Source organism: Leptonychotes weddellii, chromosome 5, assembly GCF_054177405.1.
Source record: "Leptonychotes weddellii isolate Sample4059 chromosome 5, ASM5417740v2, whole genome shotgun sequence".
In the NCBI taxonomy this organism is placed as follows: Eukaryota; Metazoa; Chordata; class Mammalia; order Carnivora; family Phocidae; genus Leptonychotes; species Leptonychotes weddellii.
Window position 1 is genome coordinate 144,143,113 of NC_138373.1, and position 18,353 is coordinate 144,161,465.

Below are 18,353 nucleotides of genomic sequence, written 5' to 3' on the forward strand. Positions count from 1 at the left end.
TTTTAGGAAGGTTGTCAAGTCTTGTCAAGAATGCCCTGTCAGTGAGTCTGGGTCTGTCTGGTGGGGACCGTTTCTTGCCTTCCTGGTCTCTGAGAGCCGCCCCCGCCCCCCCCCCGCCCCCCTCAGACATGAATTTGGTTTAAGTCATCATGCACCAGACAGGAGAATTCCCCAAGGCCTAGATTTGCTGCCCTGAGGTATGATGCAGCTGGGGGCACTGCTCCGTGTCCTGGGTACCGGGGAAGCTTGGCCTTGTTTAGCTACTGCCTTGAAGAAACCCATCCCCAGGACGAAAACCTTTTGTGGCTGGGAGCTGCCCCTGAAGTTGGTGAGAAAGGAACCACATGCTATGGTGGTTTTTGCACACGTGTAGACCCTCGGCGAATGCATCCTCTAAAAGTGCATCCTGGACGGTTCGGTGTCTCGCATACCTGCCCGGGACGGCCGGGCTTTGATGGAGCTGCGTTGTGCAAGGCGAAGCTGAGAGGCCCCCAGGCTGCATTTGTGCCGAGTGTGTGAAGACAGATTCTCTGAACCTTCCTTTTGTGTCAGTCCATAGGGTTGTGGTTTTGTTTGAAAGCTTGTGTTCAAAGAAGAGAAGCCTGCGGAGGAGAAAGCCTTTCGTCTCTTTCTCGTCCTCTTTTTTCCTTTGCCATATGTTTACTTTCGCTGTTGCCTGGGATTTCTTTGCCTTGGTTGCATGTATTGAAAGATTATACCCTTTATTTAAAGACTTCTTGGGTTACCCCTTTGTAGTTTTACTTGATTAGATTGAAAGCACAGTGCTTTTGTGTTATAATTTCAGTCTAATTACAAACATAATATGTGCTCTTTTTAGAAAATTTAGGAAGTATAGAAGAGAAATAATGGTTTATTATTCTGGCACCCAGAGGCAACAGGTGCTTTGTTCTATAAATTATAGAATATATAGATTAAAAAAATAGTTGAGGTCACAGTATGACTTTTGTACCTGTTTTGATGTATTTTAGACAAATTCATCGTTATGGTGATTAGTTATTAAGTTTAAAGACAAAATTTAATCACAGCCTTTTTACTTTATAGACTTGCATATGCGTCTGCTGTCCCCTCCCCTCCCCCTCTTTGTAGGATGTCAGTCCAATTTTTTTTCCTTTTTTGCTGCACATGTTTAATTTTATTTTTTAATTTAATCTAATTAATTATTTATTTTTTAAAAGTAGGCTCCATGCCCAACACAGAGCTTGAACTCACAACCCTGAGATCAAGACCAGAGATCAGGAGTCGGACGCTCAACCGACTTGAGTCACCCAGGCGCCCCTGCACACATTAATTTTACATTAAAGAATCTTTTTGCTTAGACATGAAATGAGTTTGGAGTCAAAGCAATTTGTAGGGGCTGTTGTTAGGTCATCTATCTGAAACTTCCTTTGGAAAGACATCAGGAGGGTCTCAAATATGAGACTGTTATGGATCCCGAAAGTAGCATGAAATTAACTGAAGGTTAGGACTTGTCCAGTATGGGGTCTCCCTTTGGTGGTTGGAATGTTTGCACCTCAGTGGGGCATTTTCCTAGCTGCATTAAGACGAGACTGATGCACTTAGGCAATTTCCTCCGACAGTTCTAGCCACTGCTCGGGAGTCCATGAGTCATTGCTTTCGGGAATAAAAGTGGTGGTCAGGCACCAGGGGAAGGGTGGCTGGAGATTTCTGTGAGGTCTGGGCGGGGGGGATCCGACCTGCAGCAGAGGTGGCTGTGGTTTATATTTATCTGGTTGGAAAGTCATCTTGCTTATGACCAGCTCTGTCGGCACAGCCATTTAAAAACAGGAAATCAAAAGCTTACAAGCACAGACTCCACCCTTTCCCCCCCCTTCAACCCACCAACTAGACAACCTCTTCTTAATCTAGGGAGGGTAGGTGCAAAAGGCCTCAGGAAGGTCATTGCCAACAGGCATGTGCGTTCAAATTCTTAGAAAAACCAGAAGTTGTTTTGCTTACTCGTTTTTTTTTTTTTCCCTTTTAGTTTCTCTTGAGTTTTGAGACCCCATCTTTATGACAAGTGAAGAGGAAGGCACATCTTGCTAGGAGGTCACTGAATAGTTTGACCTGTCAGTTAAAAATTCCTGGAAACTGTAATTTGACACATCTCAGATCAAATATGATCGATCAAAATTTACGAGTCTGTCTCTGTCTCTCTTCCTCTTCTACTCTGTGCTAGGCACTAGGGATTGTCCTAGGCACTTGGGGAATCAATGTGGATTTTTGCCCCCGGGGTACTTACGTTCTAGTGGGATAGCCAGACTTTAAGTAAGTGCAGAAGTAAAATAGATGGCTTGTCAGATGGTGTGAAGACAGAAAAACAAAGCAGGGGGAGATGGATGGGAGGCAGGGGTTGCAATTTAATATAGAGGTGATTAGGGACTGCCACTGGTAAGATGACCTTGGAGAGCAGAGACCTCAAGGAAGGGAAGGAACCATCCGTGTGTCCATCCCAGGAAGAATGTTCCAGGCATAGAGCAGCCCAAGGCCTGTCCTTGAGGTGGGGCTGAGCAGGGCAAGCCACAGATTGTTCACAGCACAAGGCAGAGAGAGGGAGCAGCTAAAGAGAGTGAGGTGGAGAGAGAGATTTGGGATGGGAGGCCCTGGAGGGTCTGAGAGGAGTCTGGGGCAGGCTGGATGGGAAGTGAGGATGCTTCTTACTTGTAGCTTCGCGTTTATCTTTGGGCAGCTGGTCGTGCACTTTGGTAAAGTGGTCACCGTGGAGATGCCATTTCTTCTCACTCTGCCACCCCCAAACTAGACTACCACTCAGTAAGAGAGATTTATGAAAAATTTTAACAGAGCTTGTGTTGGGAAATTCTTCAACAAAATGTTCAGGATGCGATCTGTGGTCGTTCACTGTAGAGAAAAGAACACAGGATTTGTAGTCCAGAGACCGGCTTTCAGACCTTGGCTGCCTGCTGTATCCAGTCGACATCACTCAAGATGTCTTTGTTGAATGTTTATTAACAGCTAGGCTCTGTTCTGGGTGCTGGAAATACTGCAGGGACCCAAATAGACAAAAATCCTTGTCCTCGTGGTACATTCTCCTGGGGCATGTTTAAAACATAGAGCATGTTTGGGGCGCCTGGGAGGCTCAGTCAGTTAAGCGTCTGCTTTTGGCTCAGGTCATGATCCCAGGGTCCTGAGATGGAGCCCCACATCAGGCTGCCTGCTCAGCAGAGGTCTGCTGCTTCTTCTCCCTCTGTGCTCTCTCTCTCTCAAGTAAATAAATAAAACCTTAAAACAAACAAACAAACATAGAGCAGGTTTGATGATGACAGAACAATAAAGCAAGGAAGAAGGAGGTGAAATGGAAGCAGCCAGGGGACTGCAGTTTGGAGGAGGGTGCTCAGACAAGGTGTGTCTGAGAAGGGGGCTTTTTTTTTTAAAGATTTATTTATTTATTTATTTATTTGAGAGAGAGAATGAGATAGAGAGAGCATGAGAGGGGGGAGGGGCAGAGGGAGAAGCAGACTCCCCGCTGAGCAGGGAGCCCGATGTGGGACTCGATCCCAGGACTCCGGGATCATGACCTGAGCTGAAGGCAGTCGCCTAGCCAACTGAGCCACCCAGGCGCCCTGAGAAGGGGGCTTTAAAGATACAATTTACCGAGGACATACAGGAGATGAGCCGGGGATATAATACAGGTGTTTATTGGGTATTATTTCTGAAGGTTGACATGGGCCAGGTGTTTAATATGTTATTTCTCAAAGGAATCTTACAAGGTACACATGGTGATTATTACCATTTTATAAGGCAGGGACACGGAGGCAGAGAGAATCTCACTTGTCTAAGGTCAGATGGAGAGGATTGAGGAACCACGGCTGTCTGACTTAAGAACTGTTGCCCAGGCCGTCTGGTAAGGGCTCTCAGTTGGGGTCTCCCCCCTCTCCCCATATTTGGAAATGTGTAGGGGATGCTCTTGATTGTGTCTGAGGATTGATGACATCAGTCTCATTGGCCGGGCCAAGGATGCTAGACATCCTGCAAAGGATGGGATCTTTCCGCCCGTCAGAGTCATCTTGCCCAAGTGCCAATAATGCTTCTCCTTGAGAACTAGCTCAAGACTCTCCAGGCTCAAGCAATATTTGGCATAGTACTGGCCACACCCCACCACTTGGGCAGGTGCCCGGAGATCGTAGCAACTTAATAATGGATTGAATGACTGACTGCGTTGGAAGTCACAGCCTCAGAGATTTTGTCCCCTCTTTGCCAAGTGAAGGTAGCAATATTCCCTCTCCAATGTGGTGCTGGCGGGAGGATTAAGTGAGAAACGAGAAGGAAAAGTGCCTTGAAAATGGGTGCAGACGGAGCGCACACAGATTGTTGGAGTAAAAGCACTGTGGTTTCTCATCCTGAGATCCTAATCTTCGTGTTTACGACAGGGTTTATCTGTTTTCGTATGTGTGCCCTGTCACGTTTACTGGGAGGGTCCTGTGTCCAGACTGTTGTGAGTGTCCTCTTTCTGTCTGCCCTAGCCTTCTATCAGCTGTGCCGGCACATACCGTCCCCCACCCCCCGTGGCCGAAACGGAGCTCTGCCTCAGTGGTGCATTTTATTTATTTATTTAATTTGATTTGATTTTTAAAGATTTTATTGTTTATTTGAGAGAAAGAGAGAGAGAACGCGCAAACATGGTCTGAAAGCCGGTCTCTGGACTAGAAGCAGGCTCTGGCAGAAGCAGGCTCTGCTGAGCAGGGAGCCCGACTCGGGGCTCGATCCCAGGACCCTGGGGCCATGACCCGAGCCCAAGGCAGACGCTTCAGCGACCTTGAGCCACCCAGGTGCCCCTCGATGTCATTTCTGAAGCTGAACTCAGGGGGATGAAAAGTCGTTTCAGAAAAATAGCAGTTGCTCCGTGGTAGCCCTTCAGTGAGCAGCAGTTGGGTGGCTTGTGTGGCTCATGGCACAGGACAGAATTGATTGGCCTTTGTCACCACACTTGAACCTGCTGTGTGCAGAGGAGGCCCGTATGGCTTCTGCCTGCCCAGGAGCCAGTACCCCCCACTCTTGGAGCCTGGGGGGGCTGCCTCTGTGGATGGCATTCATAGCCGGGGCAGAGGCCCGTTTGCGCCACGGTCCCCAGAGCGGGTACTGGGATTCAGTTAGAAGGTGTAATCCTGATCTGGGCGAGGCCAAGGTGTACTTGGTGCTCTTTGCTGGCCTACTGCTTACTTTCCTGGAGAGAGTCCTGCTGGGCTTGATCGCCAAGGAGGGAGTCCGTCAGTGCTCAGCGTTCTTTACATGCTGAAAAAGTCTCTCTTTTTAGGCACTGGACCCTCCTCCAGATGAACTTTCCACCGCACCTGCTAGAGACCAGTGGTTCTCAACCGGGGACCATTTTGCTCCCTTCTCTCCCCCACTGCAGGGAACCGTTGGCAATGTCTGGAGGAATCTGGTTATCACGCCTGGGAGGGGGAGTCCTACTAGTGTCCAGTGGGGAGAAGCCAGAGATGCTGTTAAACATCCTCCGTGCCCTGGACAGCCTACCCGCCCTTCCCTGCCCCCCGCCCCCCGCCCACCACTGCTCCCCACCAACAAAGAATAATCCAGCCCAGAATAACAATAGCTGGGAAACCCTTATTTAGAGTCTATTATTTTTCTGATGCTTTTTTAAGAACAACACACACATACACTCACACAAAGAATACTACAACCTTCCTCACTTCCTGAGTACCTAGTATGTAATAGGCAATGTGCCACCTGCCGCATTTGGATTAACACATTTAATCCTCACAATCTTGTGAGGTGAGCATTTACCAGTCCCATTGTACAGGTGAGGAAACTGAGGCTTAGAGGTGAAGGAGCTTGTCTAAGGTCACAGACCTGGAGAGTTAGAACAGGACCCCTGCCCAGGTCCGACTGACACCATAGACTATGTTCTTCACGTCACCGTTATGCTCCGTGTATGTGCTCTCGCTTTCAGCTAATTAGGTCAGGAGGTAATTTGTTTAGAAGGGCCTTAAGCCCAGCTGTGGACTCCAAGTGGAACATTCACTGATAGCCTCTTCTCTTCTTACCTTACACTCTATCCCTGGGTGAGCTCATCCCCTCTGGGGGCCATACTGTCATCTGCGTTCAGATGACACTTCTCACTTAACGTGGATGTGTCCTGAGGTCATGGTCCACTTCCTGTGTTGCCTCCTGTGTCCAATCTTCAACCAGTCTTACGTAGCCAGAATAAGGGGATGGGTGTCCTTCCTCGGCACGCTGTGGTAGTTTGTGAGCACGCACTTGCCATCACACACTCTGGTGTGTTGGGTCATTAAGAGCAGCCAGGTCTCGTTTACCACAGTACCTCAACATCTAGAACAGAGCCTGGTACATAGTAGTTGTCCTGGTCACTGTTCAGGCTACATAAACTGGGTGGCTTATCAACAACTGGAATTGATTTCTCACGGTTCTGGAAGTTTCGGATCAGGGTGCCAGCATGATTGGGTGAGGGACCTCTTCCGGGGCACAGACTTCCTGGTGTAGTTCCACATGGCGGAAGGGGTGAAGGAGCTCCCTGGGGCCCCACCGTCATGACCTAATCCCCTCCAAGGGCCTCCCCTCCTAATATCATCACCTTGGGCATATGCTTCCAACATATGAATACTGGGGGGGGGGGCGGGGAACACACATACGTTGAGACCACAGCAATAGCTACTCGGTAAATATGAAAACAGTCGAAAGAGTGAACACATTGACGTTGATGGGCAACCAAGAAGAAAATCCCACTTCCTGGGGTGGCGAGCGTGGAATTGTCAGCCATCATCTTTGCCGATTGGCTTTTCAGTTTGATTCGGCAGTGACTGAGCTGGCACATCAGAGGGCAAAGAGGAACTCAGTTAACACCATGGCTAGGTGTAGACCCAGCCAAAAAAACCGAACAGCTTTTGAAGGTGTGGTTGGTTGTTAGGTGCTTGTACCCGCGAGAGGAACCCATATGTCCCGGGAGGGGATCTGCTCATTCACCCGGAATGGGAGAGTCTGAAACAGGACTGTCCTCGGGCCAGCAATGTCCAGCCAGGATGTACTGTCGGCTGCGTGTGTCACTTTAAATTTTCCCGTAAGCACATTGAAAAAAAGTAAAGAAATGATAAAAACCACAGGTGAAATTAATATCTAAAATATCCACTTAACAGGCAGTGGATATTACAGATTGTTGAGATTTTACATTTCTGTGCGAAGTCTTGGAACTCCAGTGTGTATGTTATGTTTACAACACATCTCGATTCAGACCAGTCACACTTCATGGGCTCTGCAGTCACACGTTAGTGGCTACCCTATTGGGTGGTGTCACTCCGAAGTGTTAGAGAACTTTTTATGGATTAGGGCTTTTTGTTTGCTTCTCGTTTATTTTGTTTGCCCCTTTCCCCTTAATTTAAGGCACATTTTATTTCCTGGGTCTAAGTTGAACCCTCTGTGAAGACTGTTGACCATCTGGGACTGTAGGTGTTAAGTAAGAGATGTTAGCTGTGGAATCATGTATGTAGCTGTGGAATCAAGTAATTTCCAGCCTCTGAACTATCTTCAGAGTCTTCTTGTCATCTGAAGCTCGACCCTCCTAATGAGACCCTGACAAACTCTGTAACATAGAGAGAGAAACAGTTATCAACTTCATTTTCCAGATGAGGCAGTGGAAACTCAGAGGGGTTCAGGGAATTGCTTACATTTGGTTTAAAATGATTCTAACACAAATGTTTGAGTGCAAAGACTGGCCCAAGGAACATTCATTCTGTGGGAGTGGACAGAAGACACATAATTAACCGTCTATGGGGCCAAATGTGGTTGGGGTTACAAAGAGAGACAAACTGCTAAGGACGGAGCTGGGGATCCTTGATTTGGGGGGGGATGTTGAGGAGGACTTCACGGGAGAGGTGATGTTTGTTGGGCCCAGAAGGATGAGTAGAGAATTGCTAGGGAATATGGGAGAAAGAGAGGAAAGACATTCCAGGGGAGGGCACCTGCCAGAGCAGGGGTGAGGCAGGAAGGAGAGTGATGTCTTGGAACACAGGAGGCTCCGGGGAGAGAGAGGGGGTCAACAGTGGACCTGGAGGGTCCCGAATGCTCTCAGGTTTGAATTTTATTCTTGGGACCTGGGAGCCATGGAAGGTTGAGGATCTCCTGTTTTTCAGATGATGAAATTTAAGCTCCATTTAATTAAACTCTCTTGTTTCATTTGAAGGGCAGAAGTTTTCAACTCACTTTCTCAAATGAACTGGGGCCAGTTTGCAATAGTTTCTGTTATTATCGTTTAATGGGAGGTAAGAAGATTATTCATGCATGTCTAAAGTGCAAAGTAAGAAATAGCTAAAAGCACTCTGTGATGGGATTTAAAACTCCACTGTTTGCTTTGCTTGTGCCAAAATGATAGGCCACGGAGGTTAAGTTTCAGTCTCTCAGTTGCTAATGGTGCCCTGGGTTCACCCTCAGAGGCTCTGGAAGAAGTTAAGTGTCAGGAGAAAGGAAAAGTGTGTAAATAGTCACAGGGAGAATTTCTTCCTCCAGTGTGAGCTCCCGGGCATGTCTGGGGTCCAGCTGCAGCTGTGGGCTGTCCTGGAGAGGGGCAGTGTAGACTGGAGAACCAAGTCAGCTGCTTCCTCCTGGGAACCAAGGCCCAAAGGTCAGGCTTTGGGGCCCCGAGGAGACTCGCCCTGTGGGCTGTGTGGGGGGTCTGATCTCATTGTCCCCCTGAGAGATGCTGTCCTATGTAATCTTCATATCAAAAGGCCCCCTCTTTTTACCACTCCACTCCTGGGCTGTGGGAGAGAGGACGGGTTAATTATAGAGCTCACACACAGCATAAAAAGGCATCCCTGGCTTTCAGAATCACTTGTGGGGGGCATTGTGCTTGGTACAAAGCTGAGGGCCCCCTTCATTTTCTCTGCTAGACTGTAGTACTTGACAGCCATTGATAAATATCCTAGAGCTGGTTCCCACATAGGGGTTTGATCCCCTTTTTATACCCCCGTCGGTCCCCCTTTTCCCATTAAAACAACGCACAGAACTTTCCAAAAGGCTTCATTTTTTAAGAAAGTGAGATAATGGTGTAGATGCGCATCATTGTTTAAGGGGGTGTGCGGCCATGCGAAGGGCAGGGGTTTCTGGGTTTACGCTGGCAAACTTGTGCGGATTTAGGGATTAAGGATTGGAAAGTCTGATGAAGGCAGTGCTTATTATTGGAAGTCTGTGCAGAAGTACTGGAATGGAGATTATTTTGAAAACGGAAGAATTAGATAGTGAAATCTCTTAATGAGTCCAGGTTTTATGTACGGAGGGCTTTCTGTATAATTTTGCTGTTCAAAAATGGAAGCGCAGGTTTGAAATCAGAAACCAAATGGGTAATCTTTTAGTCACTTGTGATAAAACGGCTTTTGTTGAGAAGGTGTGAGCCCTCGATGAAAGACAATTACGGGCTTAAAGATATTAACTAGTAGCTGTGGCCTTGCTCATTTTAGGATAATCCATTTAATTCAGGAGGCGAGTGGCTCAGGGCTTTTACCTGCAGGACTAGGGAGAGAGTTCTGGCAGTTACGCAGACTTTGTTTCCTGTGTCTGTAAAAAACAAATAGATTTTTAAAAATAGACACAGGTCTGATAGTGCCTTCCTGCAAATGGGATTCAAGCTACATAAAGGATGTTGTCATTGGAAGTCACAGTGATGTTCCTTTTTTATTTTCGTGGGAAATAAACGAGGAGTGGCCCCAGAGCACCCAGTCTCAGCCCTGTCCCTGTAAGCCTCTGTGGTCATTGCCGAGTGTTTGATCTGTGGTAAAACATGGATGACCTTGACTGGAGGAGGCTGTGCAGGGAAGTGGAAAGGGCCCCGGGTAAGGGTCAGGACACTGGGGTTCTAATCCTGGTCTTTCTCCCCCCTTCTGGGCACCCTTTCATGTGTTAGATAAATGAATACATGGAGACATTGGCAATTTTCAAACTACTCGTCCAAGCCCCAGATGACTTAAGGTCAAGGAGGGTTCTGGCAGAGTAGTTCCTTGCCTCTCCCCTTTATATTTTGGGGTTCTGAGTAAAATTTTGTCGGAAGAAAGTTTCAAGGCTAAAACGAACAAAGACTTTGCAGTTTACTGCTTAGACTATTTCTAAGACTATTTCTTCCAACTCAGATCTTGTTTTATTAGTGGGTCTCAAAATTGATACACATTTATAGTTAGGGTGAAATCATCATTAAAATGATTGACTTTTTTTTTTTAAGATTTTATTTATTTGAGAGAGAGCAGAGCGAGAGGGAGAGAGAGAGAGAGATTGAGCACAATGGGGGGGGAAAGGGCCGAGGGAGAGGGAGAAGCAGACTCCCCACTGAGCAGGGAGCCCGATGCGGGACTCAATCCCAGAACCCTGGGATCATGACCTGAACCGAAGGCAGACACTTAACCGACTGAGCCACCCAAGTGCCCCTAAAATGAGTGACTTCATACGGTATGAACAAACTGACATCCATCTACCCCTCCATCCATCACTCAAACATTTATTGACCAAACATTTATCTGACTAAAGAGACAAATCTAAATAAGACTTAGTTCCTGCATTCAGATAGCTTGTAATTTAGGAAGTGGTGGCAGTCCCATAATTGTTGGCTGTGGAGCTTTGTCATAATGGTTATAGGTGGCTAGAAAAAAAGGAATAATTAGTTTAGGGGAGGTCAGGGAACTTCACAGAGGAGGAACATTGGAGCTGGACTCCAGGTATTCATCCAGTTATTCAACAAGCATTTACTGAATGCCTACTGTGTGTGCCAGGACAATTTCAAGTGCTAGGGAAGCAGCAGGGGACAATCACAGACAGTGATCCCTGTCTTAGTGGAGCTGACGTTGTTGGTATACAATTTATCAAGTGGCAGGGTTGGCAACCCCACTGGCTCTGTTCTACCCTTGTCCCTTCCCCTGCCATGCAATGTCAGAGTAAAGCAATGTTTATATATATGTATAAACATGTATAATATGTAAATATAATGTATATATAACATAAGTATAACATATAATTTATATATATAATATGTACACATATATAATTCTGACTATCAATTTAATTCAGGTGTATTATAGAGAATTTTGAAAAAACAGATCCACTTCTAAAAAAGTCATCCCTGATCCCCGCCACCTAGGAAGGATCTCTGTTAACCTCGAGTTTGTTTTTCTGTGCACATATATATATATTTACAAAGATGAAAGCCTTGTGTGTATAGTATAGCGTATCTGCTTTTACCATTTAGTACTGAATCATGGGTATTTTCTCATGTCATCCAATTTTCTTTGAAAACACCATAATATTTCATCATGGATGTCATAATATTCCATCATATGGATATGTCATCATATGGATAGAATTTAGTCATTCTCCTTTGTTGAACATTTCCAAGAAAGATTTTCCCTTTTTAAAAATTGCCATGGTATACCTCTTTGTACATGAATTTTTATCTGAGTTTCTTAATGTTCCTTTGAAATAAATGTTCAGAATGGGAATGCACAGGTCATAAATTTGTGAAGGCTCTTGATAAGCATAGCCAAATTGTTTCCTAGACGGTTGTGTCCATTTATGCTCCAGCCAGCTGCATATGAAATAGTAGGTCTTACTGATTGCAGCCAGTTTGATGTAGCTGTCGGCCAGATGCCCAACAGAGCCTGCCTCAGACTCAGTGTGGATGCCCTCCCTTCATTTTTGGTCCACACTAGGTGACAGGCTTCAGGAGAGCACGGACTGTGTCCCTGGTGCCTCTCCTGTCGCAGACGTGCTATAAAATAGATGTTTGTTGAGTACGTGCTTGCATGTCTGAGTCAGTGAGCCAAGAAGCGCAGGGCAAAGTTCCACTGGACAGCTGGGAAGAGACTAGAACTTCCTTCATTGTCCCAAAGTACCTTGGCAGTAGACTTTCAGGGAAAGGGAAACTCATCAGTAGGCCAGCGCTGGTCTGAAAGCCACCTCCACAATCTCAGTGCGTGTCTGTGAGGCCACTGGATCATCCTCAGGGTTGAAATTCAATTAAAAGATCCATCTTAGCTGCTTCCTTGCTTTGTGCCTTGTTTCACTGGTGTTAAACGCTTTAGTCTTCTCAACTGCCTGGTGAGGGAGGCTCTGTTGGCATCCTCGTTTTTAGGTGGGGGGCAGACGTGTCTTGTAATTGACTTAAGGTAACATAGCGCTGTGGTCTAAATTTTTGTTCTCCCTCTCCCTGCCAAATTCATATATTGAAATCCTAAGGCCTAGAGGTGATGGCGTTGAGTTGGGAACTTTGGCAGCGCCTGGGTGGCTCAGTCAGTTAAGCATCTGACTCTTGGTTTCAGCTCAGGTCATGATCTCAGGGTCATGAGTTCGAGCCCTGTGTCAAGCTCCACAGTCAGCGTGGAGTCTGCTTGAGATTCTCCTGCCTCCCCCTCTCCCTCTGCCCCTCCCCACACTTGAGTTCTTTCTCTCTCAAAATAAATAAATAAATAAACTCTTAAAAAAGTAAAAGAGTTGGGAACGTGGGAGGTGCATGGGTCATGAGGGTGGAGCCCTCAGGAATGAGATTAGTGCCCTCATAAAAGAGGCTCCAGAGAGATCTCTTGCCCCTTCCAGCATGTGAGGACTCAGAGAGAAGGTGCCAGATGTGAGCCCCACCTGAGCATGCCGGCACCCTGATCTTGGGCTTCTAGACTCCAGAACTGTGAGAAATACATTCCTCTTGTTTATGGGCTACCCATTCTCTGCTGTTCTGTTATAGTAGCCCGAGTGGACAGAGACGCGTAGCTGCTAAGTGCCAGAGCTGGGATCCCGGGTCTGTCAGACGTCAAATGCTCTACTGAGAACTTACGTCTTTTTTCTTTTTAAAGTTTATTTACTTATTTAAGTGATCTCTGCACCCAATGTGGGCTCAAAGTCATGACCCCAAGATCAAGAGTCACATGTTCTTCCGACTGAGCCAGCCGGCTGCCCCTGCTGAGAACTTACTTTTGTTTGCCAACCACGGGGTTAGTGTCTGTGTGCAAACCTCCTTTCTGTGATTGAGGAGGAAAAATGTATAGCGGGATGTTCCCTGAGTGGGAAGGAAAATGGACAACTGCTCTACAGTTGACATAATAATAGCTCTAGGAGGCATTGTGTACCCAGTGGTCCTCAGCTAATGGAGGAAGGAATTCAGATGCGAGGGAGTTCATTCAGTGACAGGGACCAAGATACCGTAGCACCGTGGAGCGATTCTTTAGTGCCTTGTACCCCCAGAAGGGTCGTGGTCAGCGGTGGTCTGAGAATGAAGCCTCTCTGGGCAGCTGAATCTTGGTGATGCTCTCAGGTTTGGGGGGACGGACTCCCCTAAACAGGAAGCAGGGGCGTGGGGGGAGAGAAAAACACAACCAAATCCAGCTGATGACTGTGTCTTTCCTTTTGCAAAAGTAAAAGACACTGCTGATGGTTACACGCACACAGGGCAGATGGGGTTCCCATGTGACAGCTCTCTTGCCTGTGCCTCCAGAGGGGAAGCCTTGATGGGTTTAATTCAGTCATTCTCTTGAACATTTTAAAACAAGATTTTCCCTTTAAAAAAATGCTATAATTAACATTTTTAAAGTTTAAAAAAATTATTTAAGTAATGTCTGCATGCCATGTGGGACTCAAACTCAGGACCCTGAGATCAAGGGTCACATGCTCCTTCACCTGAGCCAGGCGGGCATCCCTATAATTAACATTTTTATACATAAGTCTTTGAGTTCTATAGTATGTCTTTGAAATAAGAATGGTAAGTCACTTATTCTTGGTATTGGAGTTAAGACTGGGTGCAAACCACTCTAATGGCAGCATCAAGGGATGGCTTAGGGGAAACGTTAACCCTCCCACAATTTCCATCAGCCCACACCAAATCACCCCAAAACACACATGAAGAGAAATGCACTGTTTGCAGATGCAGTGCTTCCTGCCTCTTCCACCAGGGAGACTCCCCTAAGCCTTTTTCTGTCAGAATTCTGGGGCGCCTGGGTGACTCAGTCAGTTAAGCGTCTGCCTTTGGCTCAGGTCATGATCCCAGGGTCCTGGGATCGAGTCCTGCATCGGGCTCCCTGCTCAGTGGGGAGTCTGCTTCTCCCTCTCTCTCTTGTGCTTTCTCTTGTGCTCTCTCTCTCAAATAAATAAATAAAATCTGGGAAGAAAAAGAATTCTGGAGTCCTCACTGTCACTCCCCCCTTTTGTCTTTTTGCACACTCTTATTTCCTATCAACTTTGCACTTTGGGAGGAGAGGTTGAGGGGAAGTGAGAATAGCTCTAAAATAGCTGGCTGGTAGGTTTCCTGTTAAATAGGATGTGGTCAATTAACCTTGGTTATCTGTGTCTAGTTCAGACACTGCTGCTAACTGTAAGCACACGGAGGGCCCTGGAACATGGTGATCCCTGCCTAGGGCTGAAAGCAGTTATCGGTGGCACTGGGACCCAGTAACCACCTTGAGAATAGCCATTGTGACTTAGTCCTTTGGGAGGTAAAGGTGATGCTACCTGTAGCCATCAGAAATGGAAGGGAATTTCAAGAGTGCCAGGTGGCTGGAACCATCTAGTTTCTGGTCATTTTGGAGCTGTTGATATGGTTTGGCCCTTAATGCCCAGTGGGAGACGCCATGAACTGGTTCCTCCATTCTAGGAGGTGATTAGAGGGATGTCTTTTTTTTTTAAGATTTTTATCTTTAAGTAATCTCTCCACCCAGCGTGGGGCTTGAACTTAGACAACCTTTAGATCAAGAGTTGCATGCTTTCCTGACTGAGCCAGCCAGATGCCCCTAGTGGGGTGGTTTTTAAGACTGGAAATGGAAACATGGAAGGAAACTTTAAAATACTGCCTGGTGGTGAAGAATATTCAAGAGTGGGCCTTCTCGGAAAAATTACCTGTTTTTACTTGGCATTTCCAAACTTGCCTCAAATACCTTTCTCAGGGAGCTTAAGGTATTGGTTGGTCAGGAGACTTTCAGATGTAGGTCTCCTTCTCCTTGACCCTGTTCACACTGGTTTAAGCAAAAAAAGGACCATTTTTTTCTGGGCACAGAGAATTGAAAAAGTGTGGCAGGGTACAAGCACTCTAGCATCAGGTCTAATGCCCTGTCTTTCTCCTCTTGGTGGCAAGATGGCTGCCAGCAGTTCCAGCCACCATCCCATCCTCTCTGCAATCCCGATAAAAAGAGTACCTCTCATTCACAGCAGTTCCCATAAAAGTCCTAAACTGTAAACTCTATGAGGACAGGGATTTTTATATTTTGTTTACTGTCCTTTCCCCAACTCTTGGAACAGTGCCTGGCTTATAGTAAGTGTTTAATAAATATGTGTTGAATGAATGAATGAATGATTATCATTGGTGTGGCTGGGGTCACATGCCCAGTCCAAGAGTTGAGCTGAGAATGGGGGAGAATGGGGAGAGAATGGTTTCCAAAGAAAACTGGGGATGCATTGTTTAAGATGGGGCACTGAACGTTGGTCAGAAACCACACAGTGTTTGTATTGAGCTGTACCTATGACATCAAATTCGTGTTGAGAGTGTTGGGAGGAGCCACCTCGCAAAACCAAAATGACAACTGATACCAGCTTAATCACTTGGCCAGCAGGAATTCTAGCCAGCTTGTGGAATCCTAGAAGTTCACAATGCCTTGACTGAAGAGCTCAGGTAAGAGCGGCTAAGACTTATCTTGTGACTAAAGTAAGAGGTTTAGAATTGGCTTTGGAAACGATTTTGGAAAATAAGACAGCATCTAGGCATGCTCCAGTGTGGCCTTGGCCATGTGGTCTCCATGTGGCATCGTGGCTGCTTGTGGTCCAGGGTCACCATGGGCTGTTGAAGGCTGTTCTTTTTTTTCTGAAGAAGAACCAAGGCAAGAAAGGCAAGAGGTGAAAAATCTATAATTGGATTAAAAAGACACCTTGCACTCTTAGAGTAGACAGTATTCTTTGGAATTTTATTTTTGCTGCTTGGAAAACCAGTTTGGATTAAAGTGGTGACATGAATTTTTGAGTCCACTTACCTCCTGTTTTAGGAAGACACAAGTACTCTTGTGGCCCAAACAAGCTGATAGTGCGTATTTTACTTGGGCCACTAGTTCTGGGTGGATGCAGTGATTCCTTGGTGCTGGAGGCTCACACGCCTTCCATCTTGTTGCATCGCTCTACCGAAGGTTGTGTCTTCATCCACTTGTTGAAGATGACTCACTTCCATGTCTGCATCCTGCCAGCGGGAAGAGGGAGAGAGGTGCGGTGGAGGGTGTGTCCTTGCACCCATTACTTCTGCTTATGTCTCATCGAGTCACAGCCATTGCGGTCTGCCAGGAAGGCTGGGTGAGGTAGTCTTTATTCTGTGCGCTCATGTGCTCTGCTAATATTGTGGCCTTTTAGCTCTAAAGAGAGCTAGAGAATGGATATTGGGGGTTAACCACTCGTTCTGCTGCATTAGGGTTCTATACTTCAGATGGTTATCTGCCCAGTCCTTGTTGAATGCAAGTATATTTCATGAACCTCTGCTTGGTCAGTGGACTGGGGTGGATGGTGTTGCTCCAAAATTCATGTCCTTCCTGGAACCTCAGGAAATATGACCCTATTTGGAAATAGGGTCAGTGCAGATGTAATTAATTAAGATGAGGTCATATTGGAGTCGCGGTGGGGGGTTGCTTAGTCCAATAAGACTGGTGTCCTTTTAAGAGAACAGACACAGGGACACACACAGGAGGAAGGCCATGTGACAAGGGAGGCAGAGACTGGAGAGATGCAGCCACAAGCCAAGAACCCCAGGAACCATCACAATCGGGAAGAAGCAAGGACGGATTTTCCCCCAGAGGCCTTGGAGGGAGCACAGCCCTGCCGACACCTTGAGTTTGGACTTCTAGCCTCCGGAACTGGGAGGGAGTAAGTTTCTGTTGTTTTACGCCCGCTGAGTTTGTGGTACTTTGTTACAGCAGCCCTGGGAAACTAACAGAGTCAGGAAGAACACATTTCTTGCTGGTGGGAATTGTTCCCAACTGGAATCAGTGGATCTGGCTTCTCAGCGTTGCCCTATGTGTAGGTGCAACACACAGGGGTCGCTGTCTGGGGACACTGTAGGTGGTCAGTGATACATATCTGTCATTCTTCTCAGTCTAGTGGACGATCAGACATTAAACAAGTATGAAACGGGTACGTATTTAATAACAGGTGAGCTAAGGCATACGAAAGAGGACAGGATGTTGAGAGGCTGTGGTAAGGAAACCAAATCTGGTACTGGCGGCCGGCGTGTGGTGATGCTCATAGAAGGCTTTCTTTCTCTAAGACATGGGTGAGTGGGAGTTAGGAAAAGGATGGGGAAGGAGTGGGGGCCACTTTTTGGGGGAAACGGCCTGATGTCGGGAGCTCACAAACATGGGTGCTCTCTGGGGAATTAAATTCCCGGGCCCCACGCCAGACGGTCTCTATCAGGGATTCAGGGAGGGAGCTCTTGCAGGCTGTGGGGGTCCAGAAATGTGTGTTTCTTTTAAACCCGCCCTTGGAAATTTTTTTGGGGGGACTGCTGCACTAGGGCAGTGAGTCTCAAATATTCATGGGCTTCTTGAATCGCCTGGAGAGCTTGCTCAAAATGCAGATGTGGGGTTGGATTCAGCAGGTTTCAGGTGGGACTCTATTTGGCAGACAGATCCCCCAGGTGATTCTGATTCAGGGCGCTCCCTGACCTCATTTTGAGAAACCCATCTCTGGCAGGTTGGGTAGCTCTGCAAAATCAGAGATTGACCTCCGCAATGGTAGGTAATTCCAGTGGAGAATACAAGGGGTCACCTAAAGGGACATTTGTATCTGATCTGATCTTAGAAAGCCGCTTAGGGGGTGGGTCACAAGGGCAGCACGGGGCCCAGACTCGGCAGCAGCAGGTGGCCTGGGCCGGCAGGTCCCAAGAAGGGCCCACGGTCATCGGGAGCTCCACCGGTCCCGGCCCCCCTCTCAGCCCAGAAGGTGAAGCCTGGACATCTAACAGCCAGCTCTGACTTCAGAGTTCTGCGTGGTGACAGCTGTACATCAGGTTAGACTTTCCTTGCAAAAAGAGGACAGATTGGGGCACCTCTTCCTGCTCCCTTCCATTGTCGGAGCTGGGAGGTGGGTGGTGGTGGTCGGGGGGGGAGCCTTGCATTCAGACCCAAAGCATCTTTTTTTTTTTTTTATTTTATTCTTATGTTAATCCCCATACATTACATCACTAGTTCTAGATGAAGTGTTCCATGATTCATTGTTTGTGCATAGCACCCAGTGCTCCATGCAGAACGTGCCCTCCTCAATACCCACCACCAGGCCAACCCATCCTCCCACCCCCCAGACCCAAAGCATCTTTAATGTTCGGTAGCCACAGTGCTTTCATGATCGGTGGGGCTCAT

General features: G+C 47.0%; 1 protein-coding gene across 4 annotated transcripts in view; it reads left to right on the forward strand.

The window, feature by feature from the left end:
* Nucleotides 1–18,353, forward strand: part of CHST11 (carbohydrate sulfotransferase 11) — a 256,433-nt gene that overhangs the window by 4,100 nt on the left and 233,980 nt on the right. The window lies entirely within an intron of this gene.